Here is a 5,182-nt window from a genome sequence, read left to right on the forward strand (position 1 = left end):
CGTTTTGAGGGCCTGAGCGAGGGGACTAAGTGGTGTGGTTTTGGGCTGAGGAGCAGAGGTCAAGTGCTGCGCTTTTGGGACTTGAGAACAGGCTCAGCAGCTGGGCTTTTTGGCTCAGAACCGGTCCCAAAGTGAGCTGGTTTGGGGGCCAAAAGCAGAAGCCGGTTTGGCTGCTTGTGGGGGTGGCGTGGGGGCATCGGGGGCTGCAGGGGAAAGCAAGGGTTGGGCAGGGTACGAGGACCCCTCCCCGGAGGGTGGGGGTCCGGTCACATCGGACCCCGAAGTTCGGAGGCCGGCATGCACCAGAGCGAACTCGCCACCTGAGGCGGGTCTCTGGAGGAAGGGTGCTTTTTGGATCCAGCGCAGCGCACCCTCTTTGGGTCCAGCTCTTCATTCTGCGCTGCTTAGAAGAGTTATTAACCAATTAATTAAACATACAAACTAGTCACAACAGCTCTATCGGCTCCATCGTGGTTTGGAGCTCTGAATCGGTTTCATTTGGTGTCTAACACATTTTTTCCCCCGAGGAGAGGCTACGTTTCAAGTTAATTAGTTTTCTCACAAGTGTGTCAGTCGATAAAATTGAGTTACGATTATTAAAACCACAAAGGTGACAGGAGTCTCACGGATCGGGTCTATTTCTGAAAATGTATTCATCCCATGCAAATGTCATCGGGATACAGATCATCTGCACTTCATGCTCTGACAAGACAAGATGCTGAGACAGGGATGAGCTCCAAAAGGACTACTGAAAAGAAAAAAAACCCACGCACTTCATGAAGTCATGGGGGGTTTTTTTGTTTGCATTTGGGGGGGCGGGGTGGCTTTAACAAAAGAGTGCAGTGTTGGCTGGCAGCAGCCTGCAGAGCATTTTTGCTGCTGATCTCTCCTGTTCTTCTCTTCCACTCCTCTTTCAGGGCTGTAATTGTCATTTGGATAGTTTTAGAAGAGCAGTTAAGTTCCTCGCCTGTGTCTCAATGTGCTGGTAATACCAGGAAGGTGAATGCTTGAACCGGTCGGGCGGGTGGGAATAACTTGGCTGCAGGTAGAACTTCTGAGGGAAGACCAGCAAAACCAGGAAGCAAATAGCAAGTTCCCAAAAAATGTGCGGGTGTCAAACACATAAAAGTTTTATTGCCGAATGTTTTGTTTTTGGCAATATGTTCCAAATGCCTATTTTTGGTAAACATAACTTTTCAGGAGATTCAGGGTTGTGTGTGGCAAAACATGTCCCTCTGTTTTTGTGTCCTGCCGCACAAACGGCCGGCGGCAGGGCTCTCGTTCCCCGCTCTCGCTATTGCCACAGCAGGGCTGCGATATTTAGACCTAAGGGATGGGTTTAGGAATGGAAGGAGAGAGAACGCCTGTGTTCTGTAAGGGCTATGAATGCTGACCCTTTGCCTCCGTCTGCCGCTTTTCCTGTGCGGGTGATGAAGCCGTTTTACTTTCCTCTGTTGTTCCTGGTCTAAGTAGTTGCAAGGCTGTCGCCGCTGTGGGTGTGCAATTTGTGTTGCTGTGTTTCTGTGGAGTCCTAGCTACGGCTCGCTTCTAGTGTGGCCAAGCGTCAAGGTAGGGCTTTCAGCTTAAAGCTTCAGAAGCGCTGCGTGCCGAGATGGGTGTAGGTGAAACTGCTGTTGCGCCTGCAGCTGTGCTCGCAGGGATGCTGGGTGGCTCCGCATCAAACCGGCGAGGTGCGCGTGGACCTCCGTCGGGCTGCGCCCTGGGTGCGCGAGCGTGCCGTGTTTTTTGCTGTTCCGGCTTGTATGTGCGAGGGCTTATTTAATGCATTTCCTTTAACGGCAGGCTGTAGTTGGGCTCTAGATGGTATTCCTACGTGGGCGCAGGAGCTGTGGAATGGTTAAGCTGTTGCTGTGCCTCCAGGTGACTTGTTCAGTAACACTGTTTTTCCAGGTGCAGATGGATGAGTCGTGCAGGGCAACGGAGGAGAGCCCAGGGGAGCGCTGTAAGAAGGTGAGTCTGTGTGTAGTACTGGAGGGAAGATGTGACTGATGGCTATAGGGCTCCATTATGGGTTTTACTCTTTTTTTTTTTTTTTTTGTGATCTGAGGGTGCTAAGCGATGAGCCGAGCGTGATGTGGGCCCTGGAGGTGAGTCAGGCAAGGTGACCGGTGCTTGGTGGGCTGGAGTAGGTGTTCTTTTTCAGGTTATTCAGGGTTTTTTCTCCTTCTCTTCACTTTCCCATCCCAATTTGGGGCCGATTCCCTCAAACGGGGACTTCCCCCTGTGGGGCTGCTTATGCAGCCTGGGAGCTGCTGCCTGGGCACAAAAATACCTCAAACCCCTTGACTCTGGGCCTGCAATGAGGGGTGAAAATACAGGAAGAATTCTGGTGGAAAGAAAACAACTTGGGGCTTCTGGGAAAGCCAACTCCAGCTGGATTTGTGCGGCTGGAAAGGAAAAAAAAAAGGGGGTGGGGGGAAGGAACAACAACCTAAAAGCACCCACCAACCATTCTCATGCACAAAACCGAAAGTGAAAATGACCATTTTTTGTAGGGCAAAAGCACAAAAAATCCCCACAGAACTCAGTAGTTTGGAAAAGCAACCCCAATTATTACATTATGTAAAGAAGGCGGGGGAAAAAAAAAGAAAACCAAACCAAAACCCGATCACAACCCTGATGCCACATGCCTACAAGCAGTTCCTGGGGCTTATTCTGCGGGGGTGGGAACCCAACCTTGTTCCCCAGGTTTGCTGTGCTGCTTCTCCTCCCTCGAGACACTTTGCTGTTTGGTGCAGAGGCAATGAATGGCGCTGCTGGGGCTGCGAGGGGGAAAGGTGCAGAGGAATAGAAGCTCTGTGGATGCAGCCAAGTTACGGTTTCTGGATGGTATTAATAGAGAAGAGTAATTCAGATAATGCTGCTGCCCAGCGACCAGAATTGGGTACTGAGCCCGGGAGCCGTGCACGCGCGGTGGCGTCCCTGTGATCCCCATTGCTCTCTCCGCAGGTAACAGCCCTGCGATGCTGCAGTGCCTGCGAGGTGATGCCGCCGTGCTCGTTGCTGCTTCCTGGTAAGGAAAGGCCTCCTCTGCTCTTGCTGCAGCGTGGTGGTGTGTCGGACACGATTCCCTGTGTCGGGTGAGGCCTAGGGCTGCCGGCGAGGTGAGCGAGCCCCTTTGGTGGGTGCAGGGGTATCTCCTTGTGTGCCTGTACTACTGGGGCTGGTGGGATGGGAAGCTTCAAATGACCCGCCGAGGCAGGCTTCTGGTATGCTAAAGGCGAGCGGGTGAGGGCAGCCCTAGGAGTTACCCGGGAGCTGATAGAAGGGAAGAGGGAAAGGAGGAGGAGGATGATGACCTTTTCCCCCTGCAGCTTCTGGGTGCAGAAGATGGCCGACTCCCCAGCTCACCAGAGCTCCCTCTCAGCCTCCCCTGGCCCCCCTTGCCCCGTGCGCCTGCCCCCAGCTCCAGCACGGGCGAGCTAGGCTACGTGCCTAGGAAGCCTCATCTGGTAAGAGCTGTAAGACACCCACGTATTCTCTTCAGGTGGAGGACGGCCTAGAGTCTGGAGCTGCAGAAGAGGCAGGGAGGAGAGGAGGGGAAAGAAGCATCTGAACGGCTAAATTGTGCCAGCAGCGCTAGAGCGAGAGTCGCGGTGAGTCCTGGGCCAGTGGGGCCCCGTTGCCTCTCTTGTGCGTCCTGGGCCCTCCCTGTCTCTCCCCCGGCCCCCTCTCTTTCCTTACCTGCTGCAAAATTTACTTTTTTTTTTGCGCCCCCCCCCCCCCCGCACCTTCTTTCTCCATCTCGCTCTGAGTGTCTCCCTGCCTCCCCGTCTTTTCAGTCCTCCCTCTCTCTGTCCTGTAGCCTGTGGCTCCTTTTTCTTTCTCCGCCTCTCTCTGCCTGGCTCTGGCTCCGTTTTTTTTTTTTTTTCCTCCTGCTCTGTCCTGTAGCCTGTCGGTGTTTTGTTGTTCTCTGGCTCTCTTGATCTGACTCCCTGTGTTACCGAAAAACGCGTTAAAATCGGAAACGACTCCTCAACACCAATTTAGTATTAAAGAGCAGGCATTCTTTATTCGCGGCGCCGGATGCACGGGGGATCGCTCCTCCTGGTGTGCGTACCTCACGCACCTTTCCCGTACAATTTGTAGATCAATGTTTTACGTATTCATACATATTCATTATTGTCCTGTCTGCTGATTGGTACAAACTTGCTCGTTCCGTATGTAAATCGCTGCGCAGGCTCGGTTGTCCTCTTCCATTGTTCTCTTCTGTTACTTGGGTCGGTGGTGGTCTGTGAGTCGGTGGTCGCGATCTCCCCCTGCCGGAATTACCTTTTACCTTCTTGGCTCTTAATCTTGGCAGTCTTGGCTAGTTTTCTCAGTCCGCTAAGCGAAACCGCGTTTTGTCATCCTTTTCTGACAGAAGCATGTTGTCTGTTGTTCTGCTGACATTAACGATCGCCTAGGCACTAAAATGCAGATCGACAGATACGCTGATTGGTACGCTCCATGTTCCCGTAATGGAACACCGTCTCTGGTTGATTTCATCACTTTGGTTACATTTCCCCTGTTTGGAAGTTCTGAAATAATAATTTTCTCAATACTTCCATCCTAGATCAATAATATTCCACTATGTCAGTTTAGTGTTTGCTTCATGTTCTGAAATTTTTCACTTGATTGTGGTCTCCAGGGTGTATGCAGGTCCCATTTTCTACCCAAAATTTTATTAATTTGTTGAAGTACCTCTGCAAAAAAATGTGGTGCTCTATCAGAGGACATTCCCGTTGGCACTCTAAATCTTGGTATTATTTCCTTCAGCAACGTCTTAACTACTACTCTAGCTTTGTCGGTGCAGCACGAGAAAGCTGCTGGCCATCTAGAAAATTTGTCAATCAGCACTGACAAATACTGCTCTATCTATTTTGTCTGGGTAACTCAGAGAACTTAATTTGCTAATAATTTCCGGGAGAATTTTTTGTTTTGTTACTCCTAAAGGTTGTTTCCTTTGGTTCAGGGGATTATTTCTAGGACAGATTGGACACTTAGCTACTATGGGTTTAACTATTCTTGTCGTGCCTACACACGCTACAGATGTTTTTAAACTCAAAACCGTAGCGCCTACAGCCTAATGTGTTTGCTCATGGTTTTCTTTTGCAAGTTCTGTCATAACTTGTGGGGTGGTTGTTGTTATTACTTGTTTTTCTGGTGTTACCTACCATCT

The 5,182-nt window shown here is 50.9% G+C and overlaps 1 long non-coding RNA gene across 1 annotated transcript; it reads left to right on the forward strand.

Annotated features, from left to right (window-relative positions):
• The first annotated feature begins 1,475 nt into the window (after positions 1 to 1,475).
• Positions 1,476 to 3,647, forward strand: LOC142050962 (uncharacterized). The gene is made up of 4 exons (XR_012658234.1): positions 1,476 to 1,569; positions 1,912 to 1,971; positions 2,971 to 3,125; positions 3,509 to 3,647. It is a non-coding gene; the product is annotated as an uncharacterized LOC142050962 (long non-coding RNA).
• The last annotated feature ends 1,535 nt before the right edge of the window (positions 3,648 to 5,182 follow it).

Source organism: Phalacrocorax aristotelis, unplaced genomic scaffold (genome assembly GCF_949628215.1).
Source record: "Phalacrocorax aristotelis unplaced genomic scaffold, bGulAri2.1 scaffold_50, whole genome shotgun sequence".
Taxonomy (NCBI): domain Eukaryota; kingdom Metazoa; phylum Chordata; class Aves; order Suliformes; family Phalacrocoracidae; genus Phalacrocorax; species Phalacrocorax aristotelis.